General features: G+C 48.2%; 2 pseudogenes; both read right to left on the bottom strand.

Annotated features, from left to right (window-relative positions):
- Positions 1-241: 241 nt before the first annotated feature.
- On the bottom strand, positions 242-394 carry LOC147712041 (5.8S ribosomal RNA; annotated as a pseudogene).
- A 1,552-nt stretch (positions 395-1,946) lies between these two features.
- On the bottom strand, positions 1,947-3,129 carry LOC147712040 (18S ribosomal RNA; annotated as a pseudogene).
- Between the last annotated feature and the right edge of the window lie 8,183 nt (positions 3,130-11,312).

The raw sequence follows: 11,312 nt of genomic DNA, 5'->3' as shown, positions 1-11,312 counted from the left end.
TTATTCCAATGCGCAAAGCCTATTGGGAATATAGGAACTACACTACAATATCTGGGACAGATCAGTCACCAGCATGAACCCTACTGAGGCAGGATGGAAGGCTAGGTGTGCCGGAAGCATACTTCCGCAACAGGTCTCGGATCCTTGGATCATCTGAACTTGTGGGGAGATGAAGGGAGAGGACCTACCCAACGATGAACCCAGCTGCGCCTGGTAAAACACCAAGGCGAATGACAATAAACGACCCTCAGACAGGAGTAGCCTTGGAGGAAACTGCGGACGCAAGGTGCAATTGAAGTGTCGATGATCAATATATCCTGCAATTTACAATAATTCTTGCAGCTAGCTGTGTTCTTCATCGACACACTAGCTGAGTAATCCACCGTCAAGAGTCATTGGACATTTTTCACAATGTTTGCCCCACCTGCAGGTGCAGGAGTGGTGGGTGGAAGGTGGTGCTATCTGTCAGTCTGCCCCCTGCACAGAGAGGTGGTTTGTTGGATATATATTACGTTACAATGCAAACAATTACAACGCATGCTTTTACAACACAGTTTTTACATAGAAACTACCATTACACAGCATGGTTTTACATGGCATGCCATTACAATGCTTTTTAAAAACTACCCTTACAACACATTCCATTACGACGCATACCATTACAACGCATACCATTACAATGCATAATTCTTTTAGGGCAACAGTAGGGTAAGTGTTTGATAGAGCAGGAGTAAAAGTTACTAATCCCACTCCAGTGAGTGCAACAGTAGGGTAAGTGATGGATAGTATAGGGGTAAAAATTACTATTCTAACTCCAGTGAGTGCAACAGTAGGAAAAGTGTTGGATTAATATTCCCATCCACCACAAAACCCATACCCACACTAAAACAAACAAAATCTCCATTACTTACCTTAAAATGCGTTGTAATGGCATTTGTTGTAATGGTATGCGTTACAATGGCATGCAATGTATTAAGATGCGTTGTAATGGCATGCTTTGTAATGGCATGCGGTGTAAAGGTAGTTGCGTTGTAACAGTTGCGGTGTAAAAGCAGTGTGATGTAAAGACTGCGTTGTAATGGATCTTTTCCAGTTTGGTGCCCTGCCAAGGCTTCCTCTCTGAGAGTCGGACTCCATGATTCAAAGAGCGATTCTAGGTGCTCGGCCCGGGAGACACTGTCCCCCATGGGTAAGTGGGGCTCCCGCAGCGGTGGAGGCAGGCATTCCTTTGCCTCCAGTCCCTGCCGGAGGATCTGGAGGGACCGAATGAGTCTTCAAACCCTGTTATTGAGAGAGGGTGTCTCCACTTGCATGTCTGCAGTCCGCCACCAGGCTTGACCCCTACGGCATCTAGAATCCCTGGCTTGGGTGGTGGCCCCTAACCATGCGGGCAGACACCCCCTGCCCTGGCCGGAGACACTGGAAGGGTACAGCTGGGTGGCTCCACATACTGCACACCCCTGTCGAAAGGAGCCAGGGTTTACTCGTGGCCCAGGATCCTACTCCTCCAGGCTACCCTGCCATCCGAGAAGGGCAGCTCCTCAATCACCCGAAATCAGATTGGGCCGGGATTGGGTGCGGGAGAGTCCGGGGTTGGCAGGGCCTTTGGGTGTAGTCCTGGACCGGGGAGGCACTATTATTCAGTTTTCTTTGTAGGGCTTGTGCTGGGTAAGCATGGCTTCTGTCTCAGGATGGCTTTCTATCATGCTGCTCCAAGAGGGGCCAGGCTAACCCCGGTACATTTTGCATACGCTGGTTGGAACCTCCCGGGTGGAGGAGCCTGTCCCGTGCCCTGTCCTTGCCCAAGCACCCCAGTGGTTGCAGGCTGCTCCACCCGCCAGAGCACGCAAAGGCACGGCTGGGCCCGGTGCCCACTGATGCTTTCTGCCTTGGAGTATGCCAAGGTTTTTGCTTTGCACTGTCAGTAGCTCGGGTTGCTCTGCCATTAATGATCCATCTGCAGGTTCACCTATAGAAACCTTGCTGCAACTTTTACTTTCTATAGATAGTCAAGTCTGATCATCGTCTTAGTGCTCTGCCAGGACTGTTCCTGAGCCCGGCGGGGCTGATCTGAGAACCTCACTAAAGCATCTAATCGGTAGTAATAACGGGCGACATGTACAAAGAGCAGGGACCTAATCAATGCAAACATATGGCCCACATTAATGGGAATTCCTCGTTCATGGTAAATAATTGCAATCCCTATCATGGATGGGGTGCAGTGCGTTACCCACACCTGCTGGTGAAGGGTAGGCACACACTGATCCATTCAATGTAGCAAGCATACAGCCCCAAGTATCTAAAGGCTCACAGACCTGTTATTATTCGATTTCGGTGGCTGAACATTGCTTGCAGAAGTTGGATGCCAACCACAGGGGAGCGCATAACTAGTTAGTATGGAGGAGTCTCGTTCATTATCAGAATGAACCAGACAAATCACTCCATGACCTAAGAACAGCCATGCACTACCACCCACAGAATCAAGAAAGAGCTATCACTCTGTCAATCCGTTCAATGTCCGGGCCCAGTGATGTGTCCCCTGTTGAGTCAAATTAGGCAACAGACTCAACTTCTGGGGTGCCCTTCCACCAATTTCTTTACGTTTCTATACTTCCCCAAAAACCCAAAGACTTTGGTTTCCCAGAAGCTGCTCAGAGGGTCATGAGAATAATGCCTTTGGATAACTAGTCAGCATCATATATGGCGGAAAATACGACGGTATCTGATCGTCTTTGAACCTTCAACTTTCCTTCTTGATTAATAAAAACATTCTTAGCTTTCACTTTGGTTTGTCTTGAGCCAGTCTAAGAATTTCACCTCTAGAGGCACAAATGCCCCCATCCATCCTTCTTAATCATGGCTCCATACCGAAAACCAACAAAATAGAACTAAAGTCCTATTCCATTATTCCTAGCTGAATTATTCAGGTGACCAAGCTGGTTTTCACACTCAGGTCCTGCCTGTACTACTTTATGAAGTCTTCTCTTTCAAAGTGCTAGAAAAAGAGATGACAAACAGGTCTAAATAGCTTATCAAAATCAGATAGGGCCACATTTCACAAGATGTCTCGTCCTGTGTGTTTTACTCACTTGATTGCTGATTTGAGCATTTCCTACTGGATCCACTGTTATTCGACTGTCCGAAAACCGTCATGTCCTTTTTTGAGAGTTTTCATGTTTTTATAATTGTTTCTGAAAAAAATGAATATTTTGTGTGAGATTTGAAGGACCCAGTGGGTTTTTTAACAAGAGAAGACAGACTACCGTTTGCCAGGAACTGCGTGGTATTTTTATGTCGGAGCGCTGCACAATGATTTAAACAATGCCTCGCCGGTATCGGCATTCTTTAGTCACGTATAGAAATATTAGCATGCTCGCGGTTGGTAGAAATGGTCCGGTATAGACTATTAAATGATTGATTCTTGTCAGTACGTTTACGAACATTGCTTAGGAGGTTGAATTGCAAAGTTATTTGTACACGGCAGTCGATTGAGCTGAAAACTGTGGATTTAGAACAACACGCTAATCTTGTTACCTTGGGTAGAAACAGGTATCCTCCAAAATGTGTCGCTTCCGCGAGTGAGAGTGCCGTCTACTGGTTCCGGGTCTGCCAGATTAAATTCAGTCTCAGTTCCGGGTCAAAATCAAAGTATTGCTGGGAGTTGTGGTTTTTTATATATAAACACGGATGTTTGAAACTGGGAGTTTATACCTAAGTAATAATGAAATTAAAAACTCGATGTAAAAAGCCGCCAGGTGGCTGATGTGTATTTTAGGACTTATTCTTTGAATTTGTAAAATTGACAGTTAGTCCTGTTGTTAAGTTGAGAGTTGTTCATTTATACGACTGACAGTATGTTATTAAATTTATGTCTTTCAGATTTTTGTATGTGGTCCTGAAGAGAATCCTTTTATTTGAAAGGGATTCGAAACGCGTCGACCTTGTTATTTTCCAGTGTGTAGACTAATCGATTACAAATTTGTGTTTTAAATAAAAAAATGCTGATGGTTTATTTCATGAATATAATTGAACTTTTTGTATTCCTCCATTTAGTGGATTAGGTTGTACCTGCTAATATAAATAGGACTTACGCAGGGCCTACAATATAAAATATCTCCCCTACCCAACTTTTTCCCATCACCATCCCCTGTTGTCTGTCGTCAATTCATGTTCACGAATGAATGTTTGGAGTGTGAAATTGTCTCTCGCCCACTTTTCCTCATTCCTGAATCATGTATTCCTTTTGTTAAAATTCCCAATTTCAAGACCTGGTATCTCTCCCCTATGTCATTCATATTAAATATGTTGAACTAAAGCCAAAGCGAATTATTCAGTTTGTTGTGTCTCAAAACAAAATATTAATCTTTTTTCAAAAGAAAAACAAAACATTCAAAATAAACTTATTTGACTTAAACAATTTTGACTGAAAGAGTGGTCTGTGGGAATGAGTCATTTCTAGCTCATTCCCCTTGTTACTTGTTGAATTGTTGCACAGTACTCGGATGCATGCCCATCCTGGACTGCCCTTTGTATCTCTCTGGAGCCTGTTGGTGAAGCCCACCCACCTAGGGGGCTGTGAGAAGGACGAGGAAGCCGCCAGCCGAAAGTGTACTACAACGGGCGAAGACTCCCAAAACAGACCGGAAGCCACCAGCGGTCTAGCTCTGCGAGATGACATGGGATCATGGAAACAGAGGGAGGACGATAAAAATACAGCAGCAACGAAGGAAGGGCGGCATAGTCTGGAGACAGTGAGATGGAGAGTGGCGGGAGACGAGGAGCCAAGCTATTGAGGAAGAGAAGACCAGCTACCGGAGGGGCCGAGGACCAAGGCCAGCTGCCGGAAGAGTTGAGCGTCGGAGGCGAGCCATCGGAGGAGCCGAGCATCAGAGGCGAGCAGCAGGAGGGGCCGAGGACCGAAGACCAGCTGCTGGAGCACATACACGGCGGCCCAAGGACGAGAGAAGAAGCCCCGGGTCCGGACGCCACGGTCCTGTTGACGGGTTGTGGCCCAAGGCAAGTGCCATTGAGGGGTGCATTCTGGTGGGGTTGATGGGGCGATAAGGAGAAGTAAAGTCACGGATATTGTCGGCCTCCCTTCCTGCACACCCAGCCCCAGCCCCTGTCCATGTTTTTCTTTAAGCTTCCCCCCTTTTCACTATGACTGGTGATGGTAGCACACAAGTAAACAAACAAAGGACAGGTGTAATTAATACTGGTCCCTTTCTTTTACTCTCTACCCTTCTGTGGAGCCTGCCAGGGGAGAAGTCCGAAAAACAGCAAGACGAGCTCTAAGGCCAAGACTAAAAAGTAGATGGCCCACCTTGAAGTCAACCATCTTCATCTTTTTTTTAAAAATGTATTTATATATTTTTTTTCTGAGGAAAAAAATTGAAAGTAACTCCCCATACAGTGAAAGACTAAAAAGTCCCGAAAAGTCCTGAAAATAATAGTAACTGGTTAAAAGTCTAGAAACAACCCCGTTCTTGTGTTGGACACTCAGACAGCCTACGAAAGTGATGCCAGTAGTGGGATAAATCACTGTTCACCTGTATAACCCAGTAAACAACCTATATGTCTGAACAATATGGTCACGCAGGTGGCCGAAGGGCAAAGGCATTTTCAGTTAGTGCTTCAACAACAATTACAGGAGGCACGACTAGAAAGGGAAGCATTGCAGGGCGCTCTGAAGGATCAGGCCACTATAACTTCGACCAATCAGCAGGTCCAAGACACAGCTATTTTAAGGCTCACAGATGCGATAGTCAATGCCCGAGTACACCCGAATGTCCCTGGAACAGTATTACAAAAATACCAGGAAGGGGAAGACTCTGACTACTTTTTTTAAAAATTTTGAATGGGTGGCTTCTACAGCGGCTTGGCCTCGAGGGAGGTGGGGCCAATACATCACCCCACTTCTTTCAGGAGAACTGCAAGCGGCGTACAAAGCAGCCAACCCGACTGGAATTACCGCTTATGATGATTTAAAAAAGGCAATACTGGAAAGACTAGGATTCGACCAGAGCATTACCGAATTAAATTTAGGAAGGAAAAGTGGTCTGCTGGGGACAATCCTCGTGCGTTGTATTACAGAATACGGGATATGGGCAATAGATGGCTGACTCCCCATATATCCACTATGGGAGAAGTGGTTGTAACAGTTTATTCGGAGCAGTTTTTAGACGCATTGCCACCCTCTACACGTTCATGGGTGAGGCAACACCCAAATCTAAATTCCTCTTCTGCAGTAGACATCCCATGTGCCTTTCATAGGTTTCCAGATTTCAGAGCAGGCAACACCACTCCCTTCCTCCCACACGAATGCCTTCTTACTCTAACCCCAGCTTCCCTGTAAAACCCGACCCAAAACCAATGTTATCGTCTCGCCCTGCCCCTAAACCAACCATGACCCCTTCTAGTACCAGCGGTCAGGTTCCACAATGTTGAACTGCGCAGAGTGGGGCAACATAGCCAGACAATGTCCCCTTAAACACCCTCACGTAGAACCCATGGAGGTAGGATATTCCCGGGGTAGGATATTGTTAACCAAGGAAGGCCCTTAGCGATATAAAACAGAGGTGTTCCTGAATGGGAAAAAGAGGCAGGCTTTGCTTGACACTGGGTGCCATTTTACTGTAGTGGATAGGTCCCTCCTCGGGTTGCTCAACTACAGGGCGCAGAACAAGTAAGGATAACATGCGTACACAGGGATACTAAGTCCTATCCAGTAGCAGAGGTACTACTGGAAGTAGATAACGACCCCCACCTGAAGAAGGTGGGTGTAATTCCTTCCCTACCAGAGGCTGTGATTATAGGGACTGACCACCCTAAATTCGAGACTTATCTGGAGGGAAAAAGGAGAAACATGCAGACATGGCTTCAGGAAGCCCCGTTTTTTACTACGGAGATAGAGCAATCAGGCTCCAGAACTAAGAAAAGTAGGCACGAAAGGCGAATGAAAAAAAAGAGTTCCTCCATTCTTAGGTACCTCGTACCGCTCTCCCTTTTTCCCTTTCAGACACCGACGGAACATGGCATTGCAGCTTCAGAACAGCCCAACGTGAAGATGAGTCACTCATACACAATCTGTCTGTCATTCCCATTACTTGACAGACCAATCAACCTAGCGTAAGGTCCCTGAGGCGGAAAGCCGGGGACGCCGTAATTTTAAACTGTCGAAATTTGACTTGTTGTTGCGATCTTTTTAAAAAATTGTATTGGCTGTGATTGTTGTTACTTGGATTCATCAATCCCTCACGAGGCACTCCCTACCTCCTGCCCACGCTAGCGCTCTCATACGAGGCTCCAGCAACCGGTTAGGCGCTGCTCCTCCTACTCCCACCTAGGGTGAGTCAGAGGGCGAGCAGAACAATTGCTCAGCCCTCCCACCCTGACTAGTATAAAATGTTCCCCCCTCCCCGGAAGCGCAGTGGATGAGCGCAGCAGGCGTGCCGGACGCGCGCCGAAGGTGCGCCTAAGGTAAACCCGTCTGCGTCCGTCCGCGCCAGACAGGGCCCAAGGGCCAACTATGCTGGGCCACCCATCTCCTATTCGGCTAAATCCCTCAGAGTGCAACAGCACCCCTATCCAGCACCATCTCCTGCAACCATCAGGTGCATAAACACAGCTGGCCTCGCGCGTTCAGTCTCACACACACCCAGCCGCGGCAAACTCCCGGCAAAACTGGCCAAGAGTGACACTTCCGTCAGGGTGACGTATCTGAACACTCGCTCCTTGGTAAAACACCAAGATGATATTTACATCCTGCTGTCCAATAACAAACCTAACATACTCCTACTCACAGAAACCTGGCTAACCGCAGACTCCCTCCCTGACATCCTAGTGGCCCTCCCCCCCGACTACTATATCCTCCATGCCGACCGCCCTGGGGATCGGCCTGGGGGTGGAGTGGCAGCCATTATATCGAAGCACCTTAACTTTATCTCCTCATCTTCCCTCACCCTTCCCGAGGTAGATAATCTGCTCATCAGTCTGAAAACTGATGTGGGCGACCTCACGCTCCTACTCCTATGCCGGCCCCCACACCCCATGCCATCTTTCTCTACCACCATGAGCGAACAGTTGTCCAATCTGCTGACACTGCACTCTAGACTCTCTCTATTTGGCAACTTTAACTATTGGTTCAATGACGCCAACGCCGGTCCCCATGCCACAGTACTCTTTGAAGTACTTAATAGTTTGAACCTGACCCAACAAGTCTCCTCACCAACCTACATCAAAGGCCACATCCTCGACCAGATATGAACCCACAATCTAGCATTATCTCAACCATCTATCTCCCCTTGCGTCTGGTCAGACCACTACCTAGTTGACACCACCATCACTGTCGCTGGCAGGGCCTCTAACCCTCTGATGGCTGGTGGCCTCTCACGTAAATGGAGTTCATATGACTCCCAAGGCTTCCTCAGAACTCTGGCCGATACTCATCCAATCATCATTTCCCCTGCCAACATCGACATAATTGAAGGTGACATTAGCATCTGGCTAAAGTCGGCCAGTGACCAATTCGCCCCCCTAACTAAATTCCCTCGCACCAGACACTACAATTCTCATAAATGGTTTTCTGATGACCTTAAGCAGCACAAGCTGAAGGTGCGTCAGCTGGAACGGACCTGGAGACGCAACTACTCTGACCCAGCCAGATTGCTATACACTGCTGCACGCAAAGAATATAAAACTGCTATCACCCTAGCCAAGTCGGAGCATTTCTTAAACAGGCTCTCGTCAGCGGACTATAAATCAAAGGAGGTCTTCAAAATTATGAATGAACTGGCCACAGACTACAGAACCCCCTCCCAAGAGACCTGTGACGCCCTCAATCTCTTCTTTATCGAAAAAATCACGAAATTTAAGGACTCGATACCCCCTCTTCCTCAGACTCAACTCCTGGACATTTCCCACAACAATTCACTGATCCCCACCCAATTCCCCATCCTCAACTTCAACACGTTGGCGGAACTCGCGACCCGGGTCAAATCGAGCTCCCCGAAGGACTGTTGCCCTCCCTCGGTCTTGCGGAATATTTCTCTTAATCTACCCGATTGCATCCTATCCCTGCTGAACGGTTCTCTCAGCAGTGGTATCGTCCCCAGATCCTTTAAGGAGGCCATCTTAGTGCCCCTCCTCAAGAAACCTGGTGCGGACCCCGTGGAAGCCTCTAACTACCGTCCCATTTCCCTCCTATCCTACTTCTCCAAGCTAATGGAGGCCCACATCACCCGATGTCTCTGAAGCTTCATTGAGACCTCCTGCCACCTCGGGCCTAACCAGGCCGGCTTCAGGGCGGCCCACTCCACTGAGGCCGTCATCCTAGCAGTCCTAGACACACTGAGGAGGAATGCCGATGCGGGGATCACCCAAGCCCTCGTACTCCTGGATCTGTCGGCCGCGTTCGACACAGTGGAACATAACATTCTCCTCCACCGTGTCAGACAGGCAGGCATCCAGGGTCACGCCCTTAAATGGATTGAGTCCTTCCTGACCGGAAGAACACAAGCCGTCCGCCTCAGTCCATACACAGCGGACAAAACTCCTACGACCTGTGGAGTTCCCCAAGGCTCCTCCCTCTCGCCCTTTTACCTCCGGCCCTTGATTCACTCACTTCAGAACTGGGACATCACAGTGTATAACTACGCTGATGACTTGCAGATCATCTTCCCACTCCACTCCCCTAATGCTGTCAGCAACTTCCATGCCGCCATGATCCACATCCAACAGTGGATGAATTACAACCAACTAAAATTGAATCCAGGGAAAACCAAGCTTCTCCTCCCTGGATCCAGCCTTGCCCACTGGGGCCTGCAGTTCTGGCCTGTTGAGCGAAGCCCCCCCCCCCCAGTCCTGGTCAAATCGGTGGAAAGTCTGGGTGTGATCATCGATGCCGAGCTCTCTCTTAAAGCCCAAGTGAGCGCTGTGACCTCTTCTTGTATGCACCAGCTCTGGAAAAACCGTAAAGTCAGCCGCCTACTGCCTCATGCCGCACTGGTCCAAGTTATCCTCCCCCTGGTACTATCCCACCTAGACTTCTCCAACTCCCTGTACTACGGACTTCTGCAATCATTGTCACGTCGCCTCCAGGTAGTACAGAACCAGGCGGCCCGCCTCATCTTCAAAACTCCCAAGTGGCAATCGGCAAAACCCTTGCTCCATAGACTCCACTGGTTGCCCATAGAACAAAGGGCGGCCCTCAAACTGGGTTGTCTCACGTTCAAAGCCCTCCACTGCACCAGCCCCGTTTTTCTTAACACACTCATCACCCCACACCGACCTACGCGCAACCTCCGATCAGCCCACCTCCAGTTGTTAGTCGCCCCTAAAGTCAAAACCAAGAAATTCGGTGGCCGTTGCTTTGCCCACCTAGCCTCTGCTTTCTGGAACCCTCTCCCTCTCTCCATCAAGTCCAGCCTTACCCTTCTTCATTTCAGAAAACTGCTCAAAACCCTCCTTTTCCCCTCATCAGGCTAACTCTGCCTCCCCAGACCTTACACTCACTCACTCTGTCATTCAGCGCCAGGAAACCTCTGGTGTCAGTGCGGTATATACGTTTTATTTAACATAACATAACATAACATAACATACACGCCTGGGAACAGGTCCACGTGCAGCCACCAGAGCAGGTAGGACCATATTTCAATATGAAGAAGGGGTTGATATATAGAGCAGAAAAAAAAGACTCCCAAGTTAAAACCCAGCTTGTTGTGTCATCCCTTTTCCGAGAGCATGTCCTTCTATTAGCCCATAATAAAATAGAGGGTGGACATTATAGGAAGGAAAAATACCCTTAAATACCTGCTAGAATGATTTTACTGGCTTGGGCTATATAAAGACGTCGCCAAGCATTGCGCGGCCTGTGTGAGATGCCAATGTACGAGTCCCGGGGGCGTCCAAAAAGCCCCCCTACAACCCCTACCCATCATTGACATTCCTTTCAAAAGGGTTTGGATGGACCTCGTAGAACCCCTGACACCCTCAGCCAGAGCACATCGCTATATATTGGTCATATTTGATTACGCTAGCCGATATCCAGAGGCCTTCCCATTGTCAAGCATGACCACTTCAGCAGTGGCCCAAGCAATGATCACCCTGTTCTCCAGAGTAGGCTTCACCTCATAAATGTTAACATACCAGGGTACCCCTTTCGTCTCTCGAATGATGGGTCAAATCTGTAACATTCTTGGGATTCATAGAACATCATTCTATCACCCACAGACGGACGGTCTGGTTGAACAATATAACAAAACAATCAAAAACCTACTTCGCAAGGCCGTCTCAGAGACCGGGAGGGACTGCGA

Source organism: Lissotriton vulgaris, chromosome 5, assembly GCF_964263255.1.
Source record: "Lissotriton vulgaris chromosome 5, aLisVul1.2, whole genome shotgun sequence".
Taxonomy (NCBI): Eukaryota; Metazoa; Chordata; class Amphibia; order Caudata; family Salamandridae; genus Lissotriton; species Lissotriton vulgaris.
The sequence above is the reverse complement of the archived record's forward strand: the minus strand, read 5'-3'. Positions and strand labels throughout refer to the sequence as shown.